We start from the raw sequence: 26,800 nt of genomic DNA, 5'->3' as shown, positions 1-26,800 counted from the left end.
TGCCCAGTTGCTGCAGCCACAGCAGCCTTGCTGCAGCCACCAGTCAGCCACTCAACTGCCGCTGCCAGTCTCCTGCTTGCTGCTGCCATTAATCACATGTCCCCCCCGCCTGCATTCACTATACATGTATAAGACAACACCCAATTTTGCCCATTTTCTTTAGCAGAAAGCATCATCTTATACACAGAAAAAATACAGTAAAACAGTAAAATCAAGAAAAAAATGCAACTTTAAAATATAAAAATGTTAAAAGACTAAAACAGATCAAAAGTATCTCAACATTCTAAGCATCTGGGTAGACTTGTTTTTAGAAGATACTCCAAAGAGTACAGGAATCGCCTGCTTGCTCTCACTAGGCAGGAGTTCTAAAGTACGGTCACACTAAATGACTGCGTTCTTACAAATGAGGACTGGGCAGTGGTGGGTTGACATAGCAGCCGGCACAGCGATTTCTTCAAGTAGCTCTTTATTATGGTAAGCTGGAATAGAACTAACTGCGAACAGCTCAGCCGGCCTGTATTTATAGGCAGCCGGCTGTCAACATTGTAACCACAACAGCCCAGAGTTCCCGCCTAAAATAACTGCCGCGGACCTGAGTGAAAACTATCTACAGACCTGAGTGAAAAACTATATACAGTATCCCCCTGTTGGCCCAGGGTGAAACTACACTACATAACACCCCTCCCCACCGAGATAAGGCGTTAGTTACAATCGTAATGGTTTCCTTATATACAGCACTACGCGTAATGGTTCAATTAAGCACAAAAGCATATCGGTTACATTTCCCATACTTAGACCAACAGTGATACCTGTCCAACAACATAGTCCTTTAAATAAGTTGGGCGCTTGGAAACTCTGCCAGACCGCCGGGGACTGGTAGCCAAATCCGGAGGGCCACACCGTTCTCGCTGAGGCTGTGGTGCGACCCTAGGTGGCGTTGGAACCAACTCCCCTGGATCCGCTGCTGTGGGTGGAGCCTCCGCAAGTGGAGTGGTCTGAGTCTGTTCTGAAACGGCTTGGTTCGGCTCCACGCTGGCAGTTTGTGAGGGAGGTGTAGGTGGGGCCTCGCCATCTGTACGTGTCTCTTCTGGAGCCGCAAGCGCAGTTGGGGGCACCTCGGTAGTGTCCAAGTCCCCAACCCTGCGCCTAAGCTGGTCTATGTGCCGTCGCCACAAGCGTCCGTCTTCGAGTGCCACCTGGTACGAGCGAGGTCCAGTGACTCCCACTACTGTGGCTGGCACCCAAGGGATGTCCCCCACATAGTTCCGGGCAAAGACCTGGTTTCCTGGGACAAATGACCGTGGTGCGTTGGCACAGCCTGGGGGTTCAGCCACGGCAAAGTCTGGGTGTAGCCGGTCGAGCGGTGACCTGAGGCGGCGGCCCATAAGCAGTTCAGCAGGACTCCTCCCTGTGGCCGCATGAGGGGTGATGTGTTGCACGAACAAGTATTCGGCGACCCGCTCATGCCAGTCTCCCCGGTCCAGGCGCGCCAGTGCCTCTTTTGTCGAGCGCACCATTCTTTCCGCTTGCCCGTTGCTGGATGGATGAAAAGGTGCCGTTAGGGCATGGCGGATGCCCAGTCCCAAAAGATACCGCTCAAACGTGCCTGACGTGAACTGCGGTCCGTTGTCAGAGACAAGGACATCAGGACACCCATGCGTTGCAAACAGGCCTCGCAGCACCCGGATGACAGCTTCGGTAGTGGTGGAGGGCATCAGGGCGACCTCCAGCCATTTGGAATAGGCGTCCACCACTACCATAAAGGTCCGGCCGTGAAAGGGGCCAGCCAGATCGATGTGCACCCTCGACCAGGGTGTCTTTGGCGTCTCCCAGGTGTGTCCCTTAGCTGCCGGTGGTGCAGGCCTCGACTCCTGGCACGCTTGACAGGCGGACACCCAGGCAGTGATGGCATCGTCCATATTAGGCCACCAGACGTAACACCGAGCCAACGCCTTCATTTTGACAATTCCCGGGTGGCCAACGTGCAGAGCCTCCAGGACGCGCTGACGGAGTCCCTGGGGAATCACGACGCGGTCTCCCCACAGCAGACAGCCGCGATGAGCTGAGAGTTCATGTTGTCTGGTTGCGAAGGGCTGGAACTCCGATGCAAAAGGCCCTTGTGGCCACCCCCTCCACACCCAGTTGAGCACCCGGCTGATGGTGCGATCCTGGGCAGATGCGGAGGCCACAGTGGCAGCCGATACAGGCGCTGCCGGAAGATCCTCAATCAGAAGGAGCGATGAAGCTGGAGCCGGGTCTTCCACAAATGCTGGAAGAGGGCAACGGCTGAGGGCGTCGGCATGGCCCATCGATTTCCCCGGGCGATGGATGAGCCGGTAGTGGTAGGCAGCCAGGAAAACAGTCCATCGCAGCATGCGTGGTGAGAGGACCGGTGGAGTTGGACGATCACCGGCGAGGAGGCCCAGGAGTGGCTTGTGGTCAGTGATGAGGTCAAAAGTCCTGCCATAGAGGTATTCATGGAACCTCTTCACTCCAGCCACAAGTGCCAATGCCTCCTTGTCGAGCTGGCTGTAATTCCGTTCCGTCGGAGATAGTGTCCTGGAAAAGTAGGCGAGCGGTGCTTCTCTTCCATCTGGAAAACGGTGACTAAGGACAGCACCGATGCCAAAAGGTGAGGCGTCGCAGGCAAGGACCAGCGGCCTGGATTCACTGTACTGTACCAGCACACTGTCTGAAGAAAGGAGAGCCTTGACCGCGTTGAAGGCCGCCGTCTCCCGATGACCCCAGGCCCAAGGCGTCTTAGTGCTAAGGAGTCGGTGAAGAGGCTCAGCCACTGTGGCTTTGTGGGGCAGGAACATGTTATAAAAGTTCAGCAGCCCCAGGAATGCCTGCAACTCCGTTTTGTTCTTTGGGGTGGGGGCCTGCTGGATAGCGCGGATCTTGGATGTGGTTGGATGAAGACCGGAGGCATCGATAAGATAGCCCAGGAACTCTACCTGTGGAACGGCGATCTGGCACTTCTCCCTCTTTACCTTGAGCCCGGCCTCCTGGAACCTGGTCAGCACGGCACGGAGGCGCTCGAACAGCTGCTGGTGTGAGTCTGCAGACACCAAGACGTCATCAAAATATGGTACCACGCCCGGAAGCCCTTGCAGGAGACGCTCCATAAGGCTTTGGAAGATGCCAGGAGCCACACTCACCCCGAACTGCAACCGGCGGCAACGGAAAGCCCCCCGGTGGGTGACGATCGTCTGGGCTTCAGCAGTGGCATCATCGACTGGCAGTTGTTGATAGGCTTGGGCAAGGTCCAGCTTAGCGAAGACCTTACCCTCACCCAGGGAATGCAGCAGGTGTTGGACAACAGGAACCGGATAAGCGTGCTGCTGAAGTGCCTTGTTGATCGTGCACTTGTAGTCAGCGCAGATTCTCACCGACCCATCTGGCTTGACAGGCATGACGATGGGGGTTTCCCACTTTGCGTGGTCAACCGGCTCCAAAACTCCTTGGGCGATCAGTTTGTCCAGTTGTTCATCCACCTTAGCCTTGAGAGCAAAGGGAACCCGGCGTGGCTTTAGCTTGATGGGGGCGACTTGTGGATCAAGGCTAAAGGAGATGGGCGTACCTGTATATTGGCCCAAGGTGCCGTCAAAAACCTCGGCAAAGTCTTTGACCAGACCCTCAGTCTCTGCGTTAGAGATGCAGTTGATGCCGGTGACTTCCAGGCCGAGGGCATCAAACCAGTCTAGCCCTAGGAGGCTTGGCCGCTGACCTTCGACCACCACCAACCGGAGCAGGCCCGAAAAATCCTTGAAGGCGATCCGGAACCGGCCAACGCCTACCACGGGAATGTCGTTTCCCTGGTAGTCTCTCAGGTGTACGCGGTGAGAGTCGAGTTGCCTTTTGGACACTCTGGGTACCAGTCTTTTGATGGTGCTCCATGACACGATGGACAGGGCAGACCCGGTGTCGATCTCCATGTCACATGGAGCTCCTTCAATGAGCACCGTGACGTTCAGCTTGCGTCGCGTAGGCGAGTCGGTTTGGCCAATCGTGGTTCCAGACGGGCAGCGGCAGTTGGTGAGAGCGAAACAACTTTCCTTGGCAGACTGGAGTGAAGACTTGGACTTGCGAATCGATGAAGGGGGGGTGTCAGACGGAGCCGATCGGCAGACCTTAGCGATGTGGCCCCTTCTGGAACACTTCCTACAGATGGCGTCTCTGAATCGACACTTGGCACGGGAATGGTTGCCTCCGCAGCCAGCACATTCCGGTTGGCCCTTGGACTTCTGTTGGAACTTCCTGCGCTCCCGCTTTGTCTGGTGCACGTCATCGTCTTCACTGGAGGATGCCTCCTCACTGCTGGCCTTTTCATGATGCACCGGAACTGGCTCCCTAGCAAGACGCGGGCTGCTGGACTTGCGGATCTCCTGGGCGGAGCGTTCAGCAGCTTCTGAGGCCACAGCCTCCTCAATGGCTTTCTGTAGCGTGAGGTCTGGCTTGGCTAGGAGGCGCCGTTGCAGATGGATGTCCCGGACCCCGCAGACGATTCGATCCATCAGGGCATCGTCTAAGTCTCGGAACTCACAGTGCATTGCAGCCTGTCGCAGGGCGGTGGTGTAGTTGTTGATTGACTCCCCCTCTGCCTGGTTCCGGTGGTAGAACGCATGGCGGGCAGCAATCTTGGACGGCTTTGGTGCGTAGTGGTTGCGGAGCTTCTCTTGGATCGTGTCCCATGGTGTTGCCTGGACTGCTTCAGGCGCAACCAACGCTCGGGCCGTCTCAAACACCTCAGGCCCACAGAGGCTGAGGAATAGGCCCCGCTTCCGCTCCTGTGATACTTCTGTCAGCTCGTTGGCTTGGAGGTAGCAGTCGAACCGAGCGAGGTAGGAGTCCCATGATTCAGAGGCTGGCGCAAACGGCGGTAGAGGCACAAGTGAAGCCATGATTCCGATGCCGGCGTGAAGGGCGATGGATGGAACACAGTGCTCTAGCCAGAACAGTCAGCTCTGAATTGGTTCTGCCCAGTGATTTCGCTCAGTGATTTCGCTCTGTGATTCAGCTCAGTTCAGAGGCTGGCCGCATCTGGCTGTGCTCTGATGTCCATCAATCCCATCCTCGTCGCCAGAGTTAGGTGGTGGGTTGACATAGCAGCCGGCACAGCGATTTCTTCAAGTAGCTCTTTATTATGGTAAGCTGGAATAGAACTAACTGCGAACAGCTCAGCCGGCCTGTATTTATAGGCAGCCGGCTGTCAACATTGTAACCACAACAGCCCAGAGTTCCCGCCTAAAATAACTGCCGCGGACCTGAGTGAAAACTATCTACAGACCTGAGTGAAAACTATATACAGTATCCCCCTGTTGGCCCAGGGTGAAACTACACTACATAACAGTGTGCCACTTGTAGTAGTGCCAATTCCATTGATCGAAATGGTCAATTAGTGACATGTGGGGTAAGGTGATCTCATAGGTAAACTGGTCCCAATTTATTACTGGCTTTGTATACTGTTAGTATTACTATAGATATTAGTTTTCCTTTACTTTGTCTACAGCATCTTGTAGGGTTTTTGTCATCTGAATCACCAGAGCACCACTAAGCACCATAGGGGATGTCTAAGCTTTGGTTTGGGACACATTATACAGATTCTGCTTCAACTCAGAGAAGCCCAGAATCAGTTGCCACGGACCCCTTCAATTCAGGATTCACCCACATCCACTGCACATTCCTAATCTAAAGTAAAGCAACCCCAGTACAGATTTACTACCTCGGTGAAAACAAGGCCTTATACAAAAGTGTTTTTATTTCCCTTCTAAAAGATGCCAATGACAGCGCTCTTAATCCATTTCATAGAAGTTGTGGTTGGCTGCAAATAGAAAACAGAGATTTTTCTTACTGAGACTGAAATCTATGGGGTTTTCTTCTTTCAAATCTATGGTATTCTTTTGTCGGTATTTTTTATCTCTGCTTCCTAGACTGGTGTAAGTTCCAGCCAAACTAGTCTATTCTCCAAATTATCAAGAATTGGGGAGCAGGGGTGTTATGTGCTAAGCTTGGATCCTAGAACAATAGGCAGGTAGGATCCTAGAATGCAAGAACTGATTGGCCTGCCGGAGCAGCCCAATCAGGCTCCAGGAGGGAAGCAGAATCAGCCAATCAGACGGGACTCATTGTGCAAATAATGTATATAAAGCCTGAGGTTTGGTGGGAAATTCATTCACTGTTTTGCGAGCTGCAATAAAGAGCATGAAATCACTACGTGACTCTGAGTATATTTCAAGGGGGAAATGACACTCAGGGTCCTCCCACATTATTAAGAAATCTACCTGTCTACCTCATTTTACATTTATTACACTCACATTTGTTTTAAAGTTAAAGGCAAGTAGCCAACTGAAGGGTTTTAATTGTGCTACAACTTAAATGCCGTTATAAAAACCAATTTAGCAAATGGAGTTCCAGATTTAGACGATTCCAGGTATGCCTCTCTTCCTGGACGGGAACTCATAAACAGCTATTAAATTGTAAGCTGGGGAATACAGTAAAGTAGGCTGCAAGATGTATAGACTGAAAAGGGATCTACTGATTTGACATTTTTACTTCCAAGGTACCTGAGACTCCTTTCCAAAAGGGCCTGGCTAGTATGAATATACACAGCCTTTACAGATTTCCATAGATCTATTATTATTTCCAGGGGCTTGTCCACATCTTAGCATTATTTAGCTGCTAACCCACTACCTCCAGACCTTTGAATTAGACCACTGCCCCACCCCAGCTGCATCCAGGTACACTGTAGTGCAGGGTTAGTCAATGTTGTGTCCTCCAGGTTGTTATGGGCTACAGCTCCCATCCTCCCCAAGCATTGGCCATGCATGCTGATGGGAGTTTGTAGGCCTAAACATCCGGAGCACACCGCTAACTCCCCTTGCTGTAGGGACTCTGCAGTTGGGAGGGAAGCTCCACGTCTCTGTGCTCCCACACTGGCCACTACTGTATAGCTGTAAAACTGTCTCTAGACCAGACCCGCTTGGGACAGCATAGCTCTCTCTATATATTGGGGAGTAGGTTGCAGTCAAAGGATCCCACGCCGTTTAAAAAAACAAATGGAAAAATCCTCCAGCAGTTGCTGGAGAGCAAGCAAGCAAGCAAGCAGGAGGAGAGGTTGCACAGCTGAGAGCCAGCCCTGTGTGACGCGCCCTGTGCGAGGGGCAGGCAGAGAGCAGGAAGGAAGTGGGCGAGGAGAGCAGTGCAAGGAGTCTGGATTTTTTAAAAAAAATGCTTTGTGCATCCACGTCTGATCTTGCCCCTTTATTGGTGTGTTTGTTTCATTTTGTAAATCTGCCAAAGAATAAAATAATATAAAATTGTGATTAAGGGAATTGTCTCAGGACAGTGGATATGTGTTTCCCATTGGTGTGGTGGGGGCTGCACTTGCCTTTCTTCTAATAGGAAATGCTCTGCCGGGGGGGGCACAAAAATGGGGGGGTCAAGGAGGATCAGTTGAGGAGGAGTAAGGAATGTCCCTATTTTCATCTGAGGAATGTTGGAGGGTGTGCAATCCATGTTTGCTGAGATAAGATGAATGCAGGGAAGAGAAGACAACTGCAAGTCAAAAACAGCAGGCAAGAGGAGGGGTACTTAACCGTTCCCCACCAGCCAGTTTCCCCACTGTAATCTCACCCCTGAAATTATTTCCACTCAGAGCACAGCTGGTGAAAAATGAAGTGTCTGCAACAGAGAATCAATGAGAAGGCACCTCCTTCACCAAGTCTCCCATGCAAATGTCCCACCCCTACGGCAGTCATGTGACAAAAATGTGTTGGGTGAATAATGGAGAGAGGGAGAAGCTCAAAATGTTATCTGTTACTTGAAGAGACCAGTCTCAATTCAAGTGGGTCCACTAAACTTTTATTTGGACCTAACTCAAATTGGGGCTGATACTCTGCCTCCACCAAACCCCTGACTGCGAAAGATGTCCTGCATGTCATTTGTAACCCGGAAGAAGCAAGAGTTTGGCTTAAATGGCCTGTAGAGTGTCATTTGAAGCTCTTGGCTCCAGGGCTTTTAAATAAGCCCTTGATCCCTTTCATCAAATGATGCTGGCTTAAAATGCTGCTAGCTCATTCATTTTCTCAATTGGACCAAAGCTAGTTCAAGCAAAAAATGCATCAAAATGCAATATTTCTTAGGAAATGACAGGATAGGTACAGGATAGACATGGATTGTGGCAAATGTCATGTACACACCGCTTCCCTCAACCACAGTGGGAGTGCAGCTGATGCAGAGTAAATGGGAGTGTTTGCTCATCATTGCATCTGAAGAGACCCAAGGGGACCTGAACAGCCGGAGGGCCGAGGCTGCCTGATACTTTCTTCAGGATCCTCAAAACACTTCATCAAAATTTATCAATATGTAAATTTATTTTCTTTCTTTTTCTTTGCATCACTTTATTTCTTTGTAACTGAAACAGTTTAAATAATAAGTGGTACCTCGGGTTAAGTACTTAATTCATTCCGGAGGTCCGTTCTTAACCTGAAACTGTTTTTAACATGAAGCACCACTTTGGCTAATGGGCTTCCTGCTGCCACCGCACCGCTGGAGCCCGATTTCTGTTCTTATCCTGAAGCAAAGTTCTTAACCTGAAGCACTATTTCTGGGTTAGCGGAGTGTGTAACCTGAAGCATATGTAACCTGAGGTACCACTGTATATTAATACCTAAAATATGTAAATTTATTTTAAAGCAAATGATTTGATTTAGAAATTGGGCTCTTAGTGAGTTGAGGATTAATGCTAACATGTAAAAATAAGTCCGTTCGTCCCCCCACTCGCCAAGCCTAAGAATGCTACTTAAGAAACTGAACTGGAACACTTTCAGAAAAGGTGTTTTTCATTTTGAGGAGCAACACCATGTTGTGTCGCCTTTCTGACATATCAATGGGAGCAACACAGTGTGTCTTTGAGCTTCCAGCGTGTGAACAACTCTTCAGCCCCTATTCCATCTCAGAGCACATGCATGTTGGGCTGAGGAATAGGATGTCTATTGCAGACATTCAGAACTGTAAAAATATTTGCACTTTACTTTTCAGCCTGTCCATTTTCTAGCTATTTAGGATCACTTCAGTCAAGGAGAGAGAGAGAGAGAGAGAGAGAGAAGCAGGTTTCGCTTCCAGCACTTTCAACTAAACCACACACACCGTACCTGCAGACTTATGCACATAGCCTACCCCCCTTGTCAATACAAGGCACTGTTCCAACTCTACCCTGCTTGGCATTCTATCAAAATAGCTTCATATTATTAAAACTCTCCAAGGCTTACAAAGTCAAACCTTGGACGTTTACTGTACACATTAACAGGACTTATTCCACAGTCTCATAATAAATCTTTATAACCACATATGGCTGGCTGGGTTATAAATATCATCTGTAAAGAGTAATAAAAAAATTCAGCATACAGAAAAGTGTCTTCATAATTTAAGGCTTTTTAAAAGATCTGCTCTGTCTTTTCTCTTAATCAAAATACTATATTTCAGACAGTAAAATAGAATTAACTCAATTCATATCTTGGGCATATAGAATCGAAAGGCTACCTGGGAGAAGCATGCAACTACAAATCCTCATGACTCAATAAACATGAGTTCCTTCAATTAGAGCTATATGGGAATACCCTAATGACCCCATGAATTAAGAGAGAGTGAAGGAGGGAGAGAGAAAAGGGAAAACTTAAGCCCTTTCAATGAGGAGCTGAGCCTGGAAGTTTATAGAAACCTTGTGTCCTACCCAGAAGAAAGAAACCAAGCTCTGTTTTTTCACATGCCCTTTATTTAACAAATAATAATAATAAACTACCTTATAAATAAAACAAAAAGTCATAAAGTGTATCTCTTTCTGTTTTCACCACATAAAAGCCAACCACCATCATACATTTTTCATGTACATAAGTAAAAATGTGGCCTTCTACATAGACATTTGTAATATATTTCCTCAATGGGTAGAAATAGTTAAAAGACATATCTTCTTCAATGGTTTCTGATGGCTGGTAACTATGAGTGGAACACGACCACATACTTGGGCAGAGGTCAGAAATGTGTGTTTTTGCAGCTGGCTTGCAAGAAGCAGCACGTGAGACCTGCAAGCGCCATGTGCTGTCGCTTTGCAGTGACTGGTGCTGCTTTAAAGACTTGCACAGCGTTTTTAGAGAGGGAAGATCTTGTGACGATGACAAATTGTTGTCTCCAACTAAATTTTACTCAGAGTAGACACTTTAAAATTAATGGACTTAATGTTAGTCATTTTCATTAATTTAAACTGCTGTACTCTTGAGTAGGACTAGCAACCCTTAGTTACGTCTTGTTTGGACTAGCATATCATTCTCAGTGCAGGGCTGCTTTTTAAAAGTGTTTGGAAACTTTTGTTGGTGTAAAATGCTACTGCTAAAGTTTTGAGAACATTATGTCTCTGGAACATATGACTTATTTACTGTTCCAGTTGCATTAATTACATATTCCACTTCTGGGCCTCGAACAAGGTAGCGATTAATGGTTCCTGCCTTTAAAGCCCTAAATACCCAAAGGACCAGCTCCTTCCTTATGAAGCTGCTGCCCTCTAATACAGGGGTAGGCAACCTAAGGCCCGGGGGCCGGATGCGGCCCAATCGCCTTCTCAATCCGGCCCGCGGATGGTTCAGGAATCAGCGTGTTTTTACATGAGTAGAATGTGTCCTTTTATTTAAAATGCATCTCTGGGTTATTTGTGGGGCATAGGAATTCGTTCATTCCCCCCCACCCCCGAAATATATTCCGGCCCCCCACATGGTCTGAGGGGCGGTGGACCAGCCCACGGCCTGCTCTAGACCCCTGCTCTAAGATCTTTGGCAAGTTATGCCTCAATCTGAGGCACTCTTGGTGGGAACATGTGGTTTGATCTGATTTGATTTGTGGAAGATTACTGCAGTCAAACCAACAATTCATGTTTTCCCAGACGGGGGCATGAAGGGGCTGAGGCTCACAGAGTTTTCCTGTAAACTTGCTAGAGAGAACTTGTGTGAGATCACTTCCTTTGTCTGTCTTTAGCAGGAAGCTGTAGAGCTACAAACTTCCTGCCTGCCTGGGCAGCCTTGTCTTTCTTCAGCCAAGCTGACCACACCTGCCTGCCTGGCACCATTTTTTAACTTAAATTTTGTGCTTTTGTAACTTAGTAGTTTTAGACCTGCCTTCTTTTTGCTACAGTAAACTGCTGTATCAAGATGTAGATTATGTAAGTAAATAATTTTTATTTCTTTCATAAAACAATGTTTGTGTGATGATTGTTTTTAAGGGAGAGAAAAGGGATAATACCAGGAAAATCAAGCATCGTGGACTATTATTGTAGAAGGTTAAATAAACCTTGTCTTCGCTTCCAGGTTTAAGCTGCAAACAATGGTATTCTGCTGATCTCACTCATGTGGGCATGGAAGGATAATATCTAAACCATATACAGTGGTACCTCGGGTTACATACGCTTCAGGTTACAGACTCCGCTAACCCAGAAATAGTACCTCGGGTTAACTTTGCTTCAGGATGAGAACAGAAATCACACGGCGGCGGCACGGCAACAGCAGGAGACCCTATTAGCTAAAGTGGTACCTCAGGTTAAGAACAGTTTCAGGTTAAGAACGGACCTCTGGAACGAATTAAGTACTTAACCCAAGGTACCACTGTATAGCCTCTCCTAGTATTTAAATCCATCCCCACAAGATGTATTCCACTTTTCCAACAACAAATGATGAGCTCACAAAGTGGCTCACAATAATCACAGCAGCATTAAAAATACGACAAGCCTTGCAGTCACTGTATGTGAGAGTAGGGTGGTGCCAGGTGCAAAAGGGAGCAGGGCTGCTGCTCCTTTAACGCTTCTCTAGCAGAGGGGGCTCATCACCTAAGCGACAACTATGAAAGTGGCAGGAGCCATGTCCTGCTCCGTCCCTGACCACCATGCGCCTGCTCTCTGTGGCTCCGTAAAGGTCGTGACGGAATTCCCTGCTTGGGTCAATCCATTCGCCCTGTTGACTTTTGTTTCTTGACTGCTAAAAAGTGTATATATTCCAGCAAGTGTTTTAATTTGTTTGGCTAACTAGTTTTGGATTTGTTTTATTCTGTAACCCTGCCTGCAAAAAGTTTTGTGGTGGTTTTTTTTTAAGTGGCTTTAATACATTTTTGATGGTTTTTAGCATTTACTCTGTAAGCTGCCTTGGACCATCCACAGATTGGAAAGCAGAATGTACATTTTGGAAAGAGAGGGAAGCAAGAAGGGATAAGCCCAGGCACCCGCTCCTGTTCCAGCTGGACAGAGGCAGAGAGGTGGAGGTGAAGAATTTCCCAGGCTCTGTTTTCACTGGGCCTCCTGCCACCTGCTGCCCTTGTGGAAAGGATTCCAATAGAGAGAGGAAGGCAGGCGGGAGGAACAACAGGCACATGACCTGGCCTGCTTCACGCCACAGAGACATCTACCACTAGCTGCCTTTGGAGAGGATCCTGGAGAGTTCCTTATTTTTATATTATTAAGTGTGATTTTATTAATAACTTCCAGGGTTATTTGTAAGCTATGTCAGAAGGATTTGTGTGCTGAAAGGCCGGGTATAAATAACAGCAATAAATAGTAAAGGTAAAGGGACCCCTGACCATTAGGTCCAGTCGTGACCGACTCTGGGGTTGGGGCGCTCATTTCGCTTTACTGGCGAAGGGAGCCGGCGTTTGTCTGCAGACAGCTTCCGGGTCATGTGGCCAGCATGACTAAGCCGCTTCTGGCGAACCAGAGCAGCGCACGGAAACGCCGTTTACCTTCCCGCCGGAGCGGTACCTATTTATCTACTTGCACTTTGACGTGCTTTCGAACTGCTAGGTTGGCAGGAGCAGGGACCAGACAACAGAAGCTCACCCCGTCGCGGGGATTCAAACCGCCAACCTTTTGATCAGCAAGTACTAGGCTCTGTGGTTTAACCCACAGCGCCACCCGCGTCCCCAATAAATACATAAATCGGAGCAAACTCACTGGCTTGCACTGAATTTTGTTGGTATATTGGCATAGGGTTGGTGGAGTGAAATTTTTCTTCTGCCCTAAGCCCTGCCCCAGACTAACGGTTCTTCCCTCCTGACTAATGGTCCTGGCCCTAGCTGATGGAAAATTCACTAGCAGGTGAAGCAAATGAGACAAAAGAAAACGAACAAGAGATACACACTTGCAAATCATTCTAGTAGAGTGATACATCAGAGGTGATGACATAGGTTTTTTTTCCTGCTGAAATTGTAACTTGCAAAAAAAAAGAAGTATTTTTTTCTACCCTTAATCTCCCATAAAAAAATACCACAATGTGCCTCAGCAAAGCAAAGCAGTCATCATATTTCAGGTGCAATTTTCCAAAGATCTTCTGATGAGTACTTCATGTCTCTTAACAGCCAGATTGATGACAGCTGACTTGCCCTCCTGGTTTACTTCCAGTTCTCCCTAACTATCTTTCTGATTCAGTGAACCCATTTTATAAACTCCAAGTCCACTTGTCAAGGAAAAAATAATTTATTTGCACTCTGACTGTTAATGATGGAACATTTGACTCAACCATCTTTCAGCCGGCAAAACACCCATTGAAATAAGTGGGAGTGAGACTTGGTCGGAGGTCTGTTGTGTGACCTCACCCTTACCAGAAGGGATGTGTATTCTGGAATATGTCACAGACCCAAGGGGCTGATCTAGTGCAACTGAGATGCTTCTGATATTCTTTTTGAAAGATCCTTTATCACGTCTCTTGTTGTTGTTGTTGTGGACTGTGACATGCAGTGCTGAGGAGGTGAAGTCAACCCTTTCTCTCTATATCTTTTTCCTGATTAAGAAGCCCCACCCAGATGCTATTTCCCCTACAGAGGCGATGCTGCTATTTCTCCCTCTGGCAGTGAAACTCTCTGCTCCCTTGGATGTCCTGCTCTGCCATTGGAGTGGGAAATCCACAGCCCGCTATGGCCCCTTCGCCACCCTTCCAGGGAACATAGAATTGTCCCCTTAAAGAGCTTAGGGTATTTTAAAGGCTGGAGAGAAACAAAAATATCTTTGCCTGTTGCTGCCGTTACTTCAAAGCAGGTGTCAGGTGGGTGTCTCTTGGGAGAGCTGTCAAGAACTTGGGTGCCATCACAGAAGAGGTCCTCTCCCTAGTAGCAACAGGCTCATATCTGGGGGTGAGGGAGAAAGGAGGTTCTTTTGAGGTAGCAAGTGATGACTGGTAAATCAGTGGGATAGAGACTCACGGGGGGGGGGGGAGGCAGAGTTTAATGGTCCCCTGGTGGGGGCAGAGAATGGTTTGTAGTGGGTTGTAGGCAGAGTCCTCAGTCACTACCAGGTGACCTATTTGTTGAGCTTTCTTCCTGATTTGTTAGTGGGGAATCATAGAATCATAGAATCATAGAGTTGGAAGAGACCACAAGGGCCATCGAGAGACCACAAGGGCCTGCCAAGCAGGAAACACCATCAGAGCACTCCTGACATATGGTTGTCAAGCCTCTGCTTAAAGACCTCCAAAGGAGGAGACTCCACCACACTTCTTGGCAGCAAATTCCACTGTCGAACAGCTCTTACTGTCAGGAAGTTCTTCCTAATGTTTAGGTGGAATCTTCTTTCTTGTAGTTTGGATCCATTGCTCCGTGTCCGCTTCTCTGGAGCAGCAGAAAACAACCTTTCTCCCTCCTCTATGTGACATCCTTTTATATATTTGAACATGGCTATCATATCACCCCTTAACCTCCTCTTCTCCAGGCTAAACATGCCCAGCTCCCTTAGCCGTTCCTCATAAGGCATCATTTCCAGGCCTTTGACCAAAGTTAGATGACATGAAGTTAGATGACATTGTGTCAAGCAAATATTAGGAGTGAACAGGAAATGCTTTCAAGCTAGAAAGACAATAGACTGCACCTTGAGCCTGCCCTGAGACTTTGCTCCTTCCCCATGACCCTCCAGATGTTGCTGAACTGCAACTCACATCAGCCCTAGCAAGCATGGCCAATGGGCAGGGATGATGAGAGTCCTTCAGCAAGATCAGGAGGGCCAAAAGTTCCCCACAGGTGCCCTAGAGAGCCAGAAAAACAAGGGCGCTAAAACTTGAAGAATTCTGAAAGGACTAGAGATCTTAAATGCCGTATGTTGGAGTGGGGTGGGAGGAACGGGACTACAGATACCCCGTTCATAAATCAGCACAAGTCAGCAATCACAACAAACAAGCTTGAACAAACTGTTGAAAGGCATTTTAATTTAGAAGATCAGAACCTTTAGACTTGGCGTCATTTCCAAAAGGAAAAAATAATAATCTTAAGGGCATTAGATGAAAATAGAAGCTCTGGGGAAGTAGTGGTGGAGACAACAATGTTGCAAGTTAATGCAAAACAGAAAAAAATGTAACACAAGTAGCAAAATATTTGATTTCATTTAGCAAATACTGTAATAAAATAAAATTAATACATGCCAGGTGCCCATATGGTTGTCAATCATCTCAGTATATTTGCACTCAGTGCCAAAACAGTGGGTGGCAGAGGAAGGTTCCTTCTTACTAAACAACTGGAAAGAAGGCAGCCTGCAGGTTTTCCCTTGCATCTCCATATGCAAAAAGGCTAGAAAATTACTGTTTTGGAAATGCTTAAAATTTAGGCCCGGAACATCTTTAGGAGAGATACTACCCCTCTATGTCAATAATCCCTAAAAAAGCAGTCTCATTCAAAGTGACCATGAGTTGCAAGATGTTAAGAATAAGATCACAAGCGGGTGGGTGGGTGTGTTTTAAGAAATTATTCAAGAACAGCTGAAGCCAGTACATTTCTACACAGAAGTAAGGGGTAGAGCAATCCAAAGGAGGAAGACTGGGAGCCACTTCTGCATCGGAAGCCCTGACAGCTTGTGGCAGAAGGAACAGAAAGGGGGTGTTCCAGGGGTGAACCTCGGGGTTGGCAGGGTTGGCCAACCCTGGGTGCAAGCCCAGGAGAGGTGCAAAAACCATGCCCCTCCACTCTGGCTAGGAAGCTGCCTGCCCACTCACCTGTCTGTACACTCCCTGGGGCACTTCTCCATTGCTCCGGACAGCCGACATCTCCTTGCCAAGGGTGCAAGGGATGGGGGTGGGGGGCAGGCGCTGACACAGCCTCTTGCCAAGGGCACAAGGGAGCCTATGGATGCCTCTGGGTATCCCCCCCCCCTTTTTTTGTTGCTGTAACATCTCCAAGTTAATACAGCAGAAGGGCCTGAACTGGATCCCTCTTCTGGACTGGTGTAAATTCTGGTGGATTCATGGCTGCTAACTACTGCTGGTGAGAATGACCCATGCTTTCCGCAGGCGCAGGTGGCCAGAGGCAGAATATGGGGAACACAACTGGTTTGGTTGCCCTGGAGTGCTAGAGGCGGAGGGTCAATGAATTTTGGCATCGCACAGGGTGCCATTGAAATCTGAGGCCCCGAGGGGATCCAAAACACACATCTGCTGGCCTCTGAATTGGTTCTGCCATGCAGCTAATCAATTGTATGAGTTTAGTGAATTAATCTGGTGGTTAAATTTGCATTCATTTGCACACTGGGTAACAGTTCCAAAGTTTCCTTTTTCTAAAGATAACACATTATTTCCCTGTGGGAGAGAAAAGAAGAGGAGCCTATTTTAAGGTGATGCTGGCCATGTGAATTTTTTATAAGCACTAGTAGATCTCTGTGTGTGCGTGCACGCAATTTGATTCTTTGTTAGTCATTTGATCTATATTTCATTATGTTTTAATGATTTTATTGCACACCGCCACAATATATTTTTAATGACTTGGTAGTTCAGAGATCGTCTTATAAACAAACTCACATATACACATGCTGCCAGGCTAACCCAAGGAAACCATTTTAGTTAATTAAAAGTTTAAAAGTCTGTGAATCTAACAATTTATTCAATTAAACATAGAAGTAGGAAACTGCCTTATCTCGAATCGAGAGCATTGGTCCATCTCGCTCAGTATCATCTACAGACTCTACACAGCCTGGCAGTAGCTGTCCAGAGTTTCAGGCAGGGATGCTCTCACAGCCCTACCTGGGATTGAGCCTGGGACCTTGTGCATGCAAGGAAGAAGCTCTGCTGCTGAACTAGATCCCTTCCTCAGCATGGAAGCTCTGCTCTCCATCGCTACTTGTTTGAGTGCTCTGGCTTTGCCTCTTTCTCCTCTGCCTCCACTGAGGTGGGGTAATAACCATTTTTCTCTGTTTGGGGATCATTCTGTTTCTCAATCCAAAGTCACACGGCAGAATTGCCTAGCTTCAGAGGAGGCTACTGAGTGAATCTCTACATGAGTCACTGTGCTGAGGAGACACAGTCAGAACAGTAATTCCCACAGAGATGTGGGCAGTGAATAGCCCAGTGGGCTATTCAAACTGTGTGTTGCATGCAAGCACATCTATTTAAAGTGTAAACGCAAGCAGAGACTTCCTGCAACAAAAAGCAACTTGGGGGGGGGGTGTAGTTTTCAGTGAGAAATGAGAGTGGGGAGGTGGTGCACAGCCTTTCCCTCCCCTGCCACTTTTCTGCTGTAATCTCATCCATCCCAAAACACACACACAGTTGCTTTCATCCCACAAATATTTTTCATTACAACCACGTACAACCACATAGGAGGAAGGGAGCAGGGTGGGGAGTTCCTGGGAAAAAGCAGGGGAAAGAGTTGAATAAACCCTTCCCTACAGCAAAAATTGTTCCCTCCCAAAGCTGCTTTTTAATAACCAGCCATTGGAGATTAAAGACATGAATTTGCATACAGCACACCATTTTAAAACTGTGTGCTTCCACTCTGACAAGTTTAGGACACACTGGGCTTCATTAATTAAACTCCCACAAATCAGACATCATTAATGTCCTCTCAACAATATATGAACCCGGTTTTATGTGGGGAGGGGGGGAAACCACCTCCAAGTCTGCTAATGAAGATCTCCTTGAATGAGGTTTGGGCCATATGGATGCCATTTGGAATGAACAGTGAGAATGTACAGGTCAGCCTGCACTTTAGTGTCTGTCTATCCATCTGTTTTCACATTACTTGCAAATTATAGAATCCTCCAGACCCAAATGATCATAAATCAGTACTATGAGCATGTACACTTTCCCCATCTGTCATAAAACAATGAATTAAATTCAGGGCTGTCAAAATAATGCTGCTGCAGATTTGCCTTCTTCTGAGCAGAAGGAATACAAAGCTCCATCTCATTGCCATAATTTATGGTCTCCCTGGGAGATGTGGGCGATTAGGGTTGGCCCACCAACACACAGAAAAACAGTAGGAACTCCAATAACTCCAAATGGAAATCTTGGGTCAAATTTATCAAACCAATCAGAGAGAAATCTATTTCTGTTTGGAGAAGGAGGAGATATATTGCATGTTTAGGGTACGAGGAGAGCTTTGGAACATTTGGCTATTCGGTATTTGTGAGTTTTGGAATTCCTAGCTTAAATAGTATCACCAAAGGGCCATGTGATGTATTAGACATGGGCACCTTTTTTAGCCAAATAAAATATACAACTGCAAGCAAAGAGGTTTTTCAATGTTAACAACAACATATTTGTGCAAATGATGTAACTGAAAATTTTCTAGGTAGGACTTTAAAAAAGCAGAGCTCCAGTACTGGAAAAATATACCGGCTGAAAAATGAAATGTTAGAAAGGGCTCAAAACCCCAAATATATTGTAGGGAAACATGGTGAACAGACTTCACAAACGAAGGGAATGTATAGCACCCTTTAAAATGGGGTGCATGGCTTGGAACAAATTAAAATGCTTCTTCTTCTTTTAACATTAAATAGCAAAACATGCTAACATTGGTTCATACCAAAAATAAAAGTTTGCATTTGAAAGTTTCACAGTGTGTAATTCTGACTATGTAGCAGGTTTTAAAACTTTTTTCCTACCAAGAAAGCCCTGTCTTCTACGGAACTCCTTTGTTTTAAGGCCATGTGGCCACTTCAGACGCACTATTTGCCATTCTCCAATATCCAATTTATCACAGCCTTCTGAAGTTAGGCAGGTAGTGACAGGGGACAGGCACTTCTCCCTGGCCAGCTCCTCCATCTTGAATTCCTTCTCCAGCAAAGCTTGCCTGGGACCAGGCATTTCAGAATTTTATCTAGTTTTGTTTTAAAAAAACACACAAAAATATCTGAGAATATTTGACAATAATGGTTCTGGGAAATTCTAGCTCAGCTTTAGGAAATAAGCATTACAGTATAGGCTGGATCTAGAGGAAGTTAGTAAACGGTGCTGAGACTTAATGGTGGTTTCAGTGGAGTTAAGGGTTTTTAACTTCATTTAGATCCAGCCCAAATTGTTTGAGCCTGAACTGTAACTAGGAAGAATTTTGTCAAACATTTAATTTTATTGAATTGATTTGGCCTTTGGATGGGGCAAGTGAAAATAAAGATAAAACAAGTAGATGTAGTGCAATGAACTAGAGATATTTTATTAGCCTGTCAAGCTTTTTATGGGTGTTTGAAACTAGGGGTAGTCAAATGAACATCCCTTGTGCATCATGGTGACGAGTGGGGAGGGGGTCACTCCAGCCTTCGTCTATCCCTAGTGTCAGTGGGGCTGGGCCTGCTTAGCTGGAGTGCCCCACTCTCCCCCTGCCACCCAGTAATGCTCCTCACCAGCCACGGATGGCTCTGAGACATCCAGCCTGACCTGAGGGGTCCACAGTGGTCTATGCATCATTATAAATTACATATTATTACAAATTACCTTAAACCCTTGATTTTGGTATCTTAAGATCAGTTTGTACCACCATAGGCTTCTCCTGGACTTTTCCACTTCACCTTGCAAGGGATGAAGGCTGCACGTCTGAATGTTTCACCAAATCATTCTCTGCATATAGAAAACTATCTTGTCAGTGCTAAGTTTTGGCTAGTATTTCCTTTGCATGCTAATTTCCATGTGCATAAGGGTTTATTACCCACCCCCTCTCGGAATCATTCAAATATTCAACCCCATCAACTGCAGGCTGGTGTGGTATCCTCCAGGGAAACAACCACCTAATTCTGTTCCTTGTATAATCCGCCCCTTCATTTGTATTGGGTTTGTTAGGGAAGAACACTTCTTAGAGCAACTGGGCTGGCTCAAAAAAATTTTTGCCAATACAAATGGCTAAAGCATGAGAAGTGTGTCACAGCTTTCTCTATGTTAGTTGCTGGAGATGCATCTCCTCAAGCTAAATGAATATTATCTAAGCATAATTGCAAAAGCCTGATTCTCATTGAGGTAGTAAATGGGGGGGGGGGGCTGTAATTGCTAATATACGCTCACATGATTGGATGTTGCTCTGGGAGGAGGGAATCACCACACATTGCAAGCCAGCAAATCAAGGAGTTCTAGCCCAGCCTCTCTGGCGTGCTACTTTTCTATGTGCAAGGATATTTGTTAATCTTTATCAATTTATTTATCTGACAATGGAGGATAACATCAGCTTTGAATTTCAGTCTGAAGTGGTTGAGTCTGAACCCAGCTTTGGAACTGGGCCTGGTCCCATTCTCACTTCAGGCCTGGATGCACCGAGACCTGAAGCAGCAGCAGGTCTCCACCCTCGTCCCGTCTGCATATGGGAAACCCAGCCAGATGGACGGGGTATAAATAATGAAATTGTTGTTGTTGTTGTTATATAATATAATATTTACAGGGCTCTGGAAAGAACAAGTGTTTTGACCTAAATGTTATACTATTCAAAAATGCATCAATACTATATAAGTGTAGAATTCAATGTTTCCCTCTTCTGATTGTTAAATTAGTGCAAGCATTTTTGTTTGCTAGATGGCATGGACCCCCATCTCTTTCTCCTGTGTGCTGCTCTGGGGACACACCTGATCCTGTAGAGGGGAGTGGGGGGGGTTGCACACAACTACTCAAAGTAGATCCAATAAAAAATAGACCTAAGTTAATTCTGCTCAATAATTTCAATAGTTCTGCTCTGAGTTAGGGCTGCCACCTTTGGTCGGGCAAAATAATGGACAGGTAGGGCAAAATATGAGACAGGTCAGGGGGGAATGGGGGGCTAAAATTACCTCAAAGTAATCTGTTACTCTCTTGCATGCTCTGACTCCAAGTCTCCATCTCTGATCCACCCATCTCTGCCCAAGTAAAAACTCTTTCCCACTCCACCCCCCCACCCCCATTCTCCACTAGGTCCATGCAAACCTCTCGCTCTCCAAGCCCCACCTAGGCCCCTCTGCCTACGCAAAACCTGAGACTCCACAGTGGCAGTCCTGTGCGCTGCCGCCCCACTCTCTCAATCTCTGTGACCCACTCTCTGACCTCGCAAATACTCTCTCTTTCAAACTCCTCCTCCTGCCTCCTGCCATAACTCTCGCTCTCACTCTTGGCCCTCCTCTGCCTGCACAAGCTCCCGCTCAAGTTCTCGCTCTCTTCCTCCCACCGGGCTCAGCCTGCATACTTTTGAGGATGAAGATGAGCTTGAGTATATGAAAAAAGCCAACCTGTTTGAAGTCTAAACAGGATAGGGGATACTTTTCTCCAAAAATGGATGATCACACTTTTTCTAGGGATGGGTGGCAACCCTACAGGTTACATCCCTATATATTATTACCAAGATATGTCAAAAATCAACAAGAATTAATCGTCTTCTTTTCTTAAACCAATCCTGATTCATAAGATAAAGTATCCTTTAGCGTTTCATTGCCACTTTGCTGAAAGGTTTGTGTAACCATGTGAACAGGAACTAAATACTTCCATCCTAACAAGAACAAAGAAAAGTAATAAAAGCCTATAGAGATGTATGTATCACACATGTGCACGCACACACACATAAACTGTAGTATTCTTGATCACTGAAACATTGAATGTTCTTGCTTACTACAGCCTCAGAGAAGCTGCTAATTATGGATGCTGCTGCAGTGTGTTACTTTCCCTTCATTAAGTAAGAAAGAAAATAACTGAAATGTGCTTATTGAGTCCAAAATTTCAAACCTTTTCCATTAGAAGCTAATTTTATCCTAGCTAGAACAAGTTTCAGGGACGCGGGTGGCGCTGTGGGTAAAAACTCAGTGCCTAGGACTTGCCGATCGTATGGTCGGCAGTTCGAATCCCCGCAGCGGGGTGAGCTCCCGTCTTTCGGTCCCAGCTCCTGCCCACCTAGCAGTTCGAAAGCACCCCTAAGTGCAAGTAGAGAAATAGGTACCGCTTTATAGCGGGAAGGTAAACGGCGTTTCTGTGTGCTGCGCTGGTGCTGGCTTGCCAGAGCAGCTTCGTCACGCTGGCCATGTGACCCGGAAGTGTCTTCGGACAGTGCTGGCTCCCGGCCTCTTAAGTGAGATGAGCGCACAACCCTAGAGTCGGACACGACTGGCCCGTACGGGCAGGGGTACCTTTACCTTTACCTTTAGAACAAGATTCCTATAACATTCAATGATTAGTTGTTCCCAATTGGGATAATATTTCTCAGTTCTCACATCTTACATTACTGTCTGGGAGTTATATTTGCAGATATTAGAGCTGCCAAGCAAGTTGGGGTGGAATCTGCCTCACACATGCACTTTGGAAAATCTCTTGCATCGGGGAAAAGGCATAGAATTAATCATAAGTTATTAACTGATATTTAAAAAGAGGTGGTTTTGCTCTGCCAAATTTAGAATTGTATTATGAAGCTGCATGCCTTTCTTGGATCAAAGAATGGATAATCATGAAAAATACAGATCTGCTAGATTTAGAGGGTTTCAACAACCAATTTGGGTGGCATGCCTACCTATGTTATGGAAAGGCGAGAGTACACAGAGAGTTCATGAATCATGTGGTAAGACGATCGTTATATTCGGTATGGGTAAAATATAAGGATATTCTGGAACAAAAAGTACCCTGGTCGTTGTCGCCATCGGAGGCCATGACAACTAAAAAAAATAAATGTGGATCATGACTGGGGAACCTGTAAAGATTTACAAATTGAAGAAGATAATCAATTAAAACTTAATAATTTTAAGGAAATCAGAGGCAGATTGACAGGCTGGATACAATACCACCAACTACATGAGGTTTTTAGGCAAGATAAAAAGAAAGGCTTTGCAACAGAGTTTTCAAGATTTGAAAAGGAGGTGATCTATAATGAGGTGAAAACGCTTTCCAGAATGCACAAAATTCTGTTAGACTGGTCAGTAAAAGAAGAGGAGGTTAAGTCAGTTATGGTAAAATGGGCTATGGATATAGGCCATAACATTCAACTTTCAGCATGGAAAAGACTGTGGAAGGAAGATCTCAAATTCACAGCATGCTATACCCTTAAAGAAAATTATATGAAGGTCTTTTCTGCTAGTATTTAACACCTAATAAACTGGTATTTAACACCTAATAAAATTCAGATTTGCGCTGGAAATGTAACGAAGCAGTAGGAACAATGTATCATGCATGGTGGAGATGTAAAAAAAAAAAAAGGATAGAATTCTGGGATACAATCTATAACGAGTTAAAAAAGATGTTTAAATTATCATTTTCCAAAAAGCCAGAAGCTTTCCTTTTAGGAATCATTGGGGATGAGATCCCCGAAGATTTGAAGAAATTATTCATGCATGCCTCCACGGCAGCGAAAGTATTGGTAGCAGAAAACTGGGAAGGAGACCAAATTCCCATGAAGAGGGACTGGCAAGGGAAGCTGATGGAATACATGGAGATGGACAAGCTGACAGGGTGGTTAAGAGACCAAGAGTACCAAAAATGTAACAACAGTTGGAGTAATTGTAAAAAATATCTGAAAGATTACTGCGGTGATTTAAAAATCTTGACTGGGCTAGAATGTCTCTTGTAAAGACGACTAGTAGAAACTGTGGGAAAGATGGTAAACAGAAGAGTAGCTATAATTGGAGAGGCATACAACATAGAATTCTATGGACCCAAGTAAGAGGTGGAAGGAAGTAAAAACACAACAAGTAGATAAGTAACATAATTTTTATTTTCCTTTTTTTGTTTACACATACATGTTCAATGGTGTAATGTTGAGAGATCTCAAATATTTATTGTAAATGTTGACGTGTGTGAAAAGGATGGCTGTAAATCAACTGAAAAACCAATAAATGTTGTTGTTTTTTAAAGGAAAATCTCTTGCATCACATGTCACTTGGTCTTTATGATGTCTGTGTGTCCTGATTATTTCTCTCCTGGCTGGGAAGAAGTTTCTGGAATACCTCCTCACACAGAAAGGGACACCGAGGCTCCTTTGCGCCCTTGGCAAGGAGGGAGTGCAGATGGGGGGGCAGGTTCCTAGCCACGCTGAGTCAGAGTGCAAAGATGCAATTTTTTCACACCTTCTGGCCAGCCCCTATGTTCGCCCCTGCTCACATATTCAGACAAATGCTGGCTTGTTCATTGACTAACAACCCAGCATGTGTGCTGTTGCATCTTCTAGGGTTGGGTGGAGCAGGATTCAGGATTTTCAGTGTCTATGGAATAGTAGCTTGCAGTGCAATCTTATGCTTATCTTCTCTCTGGTGGACTTACTTCCAGGTGTGTGCAGTACTGCAGCCTCCCACTTGGAAGAGCCCAATATATTGCCTGCAGCTGCAGGGGAGTTCTGGTTTGGTTCTCGTGCGTAGGTTGAGCACAACAAGGCTGACTGCTGAAACTCCTTGCACACTTGATGGGTGCCCTAGCCTAGAACATTTCCCAGAATCCTTTGCATCATGCAAAAGTTCCCCAGCAAGTACAGTATGCTAGTGTGGAAAGGGATCCATTAAGGCAGAAAATTTGAAAACCACGGTTTTAGAGAATCTTAGTTTAACTTCTTCAAGTTCATTTCTCGTGGGTGTTTGCCAAATACTTTTGATATTTTCCTTCTTTATGTTTTTTGCACAACAAAACTCCCTTGTAAGTGAATGTCGGGGCTCATATCATTTTCTGCTCCAGTCATGCAATTCAGGCATACAAACTCATTCCAGGTTTTGTGTTCAGTTCATTTTTCATATTCCGCTTCTCTAACTTGTTTATGTTAGCTTAGCCTTCATCAAAATGATGTCTTAATTAAATCTGAAAAATGGACATTTGACTTTACTTTAAGCGATGATTTCAGTCTGCCATTGATATAAAAGTTAGATATATAGAACAGACATGTGCATTGTATATGACTTGCTCCTGGAATTTTTTTTTCTTAATCATCATTGCTTTTCTTTAAAAACAACATTTTCATCATGTTTTAAACAATCTTTCAATTTGGTTTGATGCAATATTGTTGCATACATGCTTTCTGACTTTACTAAGGATGTGAGAACATTCCTATGAAATTCTGTTCTCCAGCAAACGGGGTCATGATCTCATATGCTGAACTCTTGAGTACGTAATTAATATGATGGGTGTGATCCAATCTATACCTTCCATATAGCAGTGCATATCTGCAGCTTTGCCCAGCCACACTCTGCTCAGGCATGGGATGAGGGGGGCATTGGTACAAGAAATCCCCTCAAAGGTAGTGCTGCACACAGGAGGCTATAGAATATGTCAGGAGTGCTCTGATGGTGTTTCCTGCTTGGCAGGGGGTTGGACTCGATGGCCCTTGTGGTCTCTACCAACTCTATGATTCTATGAATAGTCTGTGTTGGGCCTTGTATTAAATCCTAACAGCATTCCATCTGGTTAGAGAGCAGACTGAAGAAGGGGCTGGTTCGATTTCCATTTAACTATGTATCAATCTGGTGAGATATTTAGCTTTATTGTGATATTAATTATAATGGAGAAATCCAACAAATGCAAGGAGCTGGTGTGCTGTAGTGGAAGAGACAGAGCTGTGAATCAGGAAGTCTCTAGTTCAGATCTTGCCCCTGCCTGAACCCCCAAGGCAGCCTCAAGCAATCTACCATCCTTTCAGTCACTCCAAGATATCATAATGCCAACCCACCTTACAGGGTGGGTGTGAATATAGCAAGATCATGTATGCAAAACATTGCAAGTCCCCTAAACTGCTATAACCATGGTGGCACCCAGTTTATGGAATGTCCTTTCTAAGAGACAGCTGGTGCCAACTCTGATAAGTTTTGCTGCCAACTGGAGACCTATTTATTTGCCCAGGCATTTGTAGGATATCTCTTGTCATTTTTGCTGTCCTGGTTCCTGAGTATTTGTTATCTGTGCTTTTATGGTTTCACTGAATATTGATTTATGGCATATTGTTTTGTAATGGTTTTATATTGTTTTATTGTGCCACTCCCTGGGATCACTGTGATAAAGATGAGAATTGTTTATTTCCTTTTCAATCCTACCAATTACTGCACCTAATTATTTTGTCTGTCATATTAGACTGGAGGAAGAGGCCAATGATGCAGCCCAGAGTGCTACAGAATTCTAAATAAGATGCTGATAAGCTTTTCCAAATAGCAAATATGCTGCCCCGTTACATGCACCAACAGTGATTAAAAAGAGAGGTGAGAACTTTGAGAGACCATGTAACCTGCTCAATAAACACGGTGCTAAAATAACATCACAGAAATATAACTGTCACTATTTGTGGATAGTTCCATCCTATATTTGCATATGACAAATAGGTATGGCAGGTTTTAAACCCTGCCAAACCTGTTTGACCAGAGGCGACAGTTTTTAAAAGAAATATGTGTGTGTATCCAATGGGAAACAAAGCCTCTCTAAAAACTTCCAAATCTGAAACTGTTGCCTGTCTCCAGCTTTCACAGCTTGAATTTTTCATTGCTGGGCCTCCTCCATCTCTTCCGGAATTGTTAACAAGCTGTTAATCCTACTTCACTGCATGAACTCAGAACTGAAGCAAGGAAAAAGTGGGGGGAGGTAGAAGTGCGCAGATGCCAGACTAAGGCAGGAGGACTCGTTTTCTTCTTTGT

At 45.6% G+C, this 26,800-nt stretch overlaps 1 long non-coding RNA gene across 1 annotated transcript in view; it reads left to right on the top strand.

Moving 5' to 3' along the window:
* The first annotated feature begins 10,956 nt into the window (after positions 1-10,956).
* The window catches only part of LOC308481034, a 37,588-nt gene continuing 21,744 nt past the window's right edge, over positions 10,957-26,800 (top strand). The window contains exon 1 of the long non-coding RNA XR_013988418.1: positions 10,957-11,209. This is a non-coding gene — a long non-coding RNA (uncharacterized lncRNA). The remainder of the gene's footprint in view (positions 11,210-26,800) is intronic.

This window comes from Podarcis pityusensis (assembly GCF_964106645.2).
Source record: "Podarcis pityusensis genome assembly, chromosome: 7".
In the NCBI taxonomy this organism is placed as follows: Eukaryota; Metazoa; Chordata; class Lepidosauria; order Squamata; family Lacertidae; genus Podarcis; species Podarcis pityusensis.
This window is presented reverse-complemented; position numbering and strand designations above follow the sequence as displayed.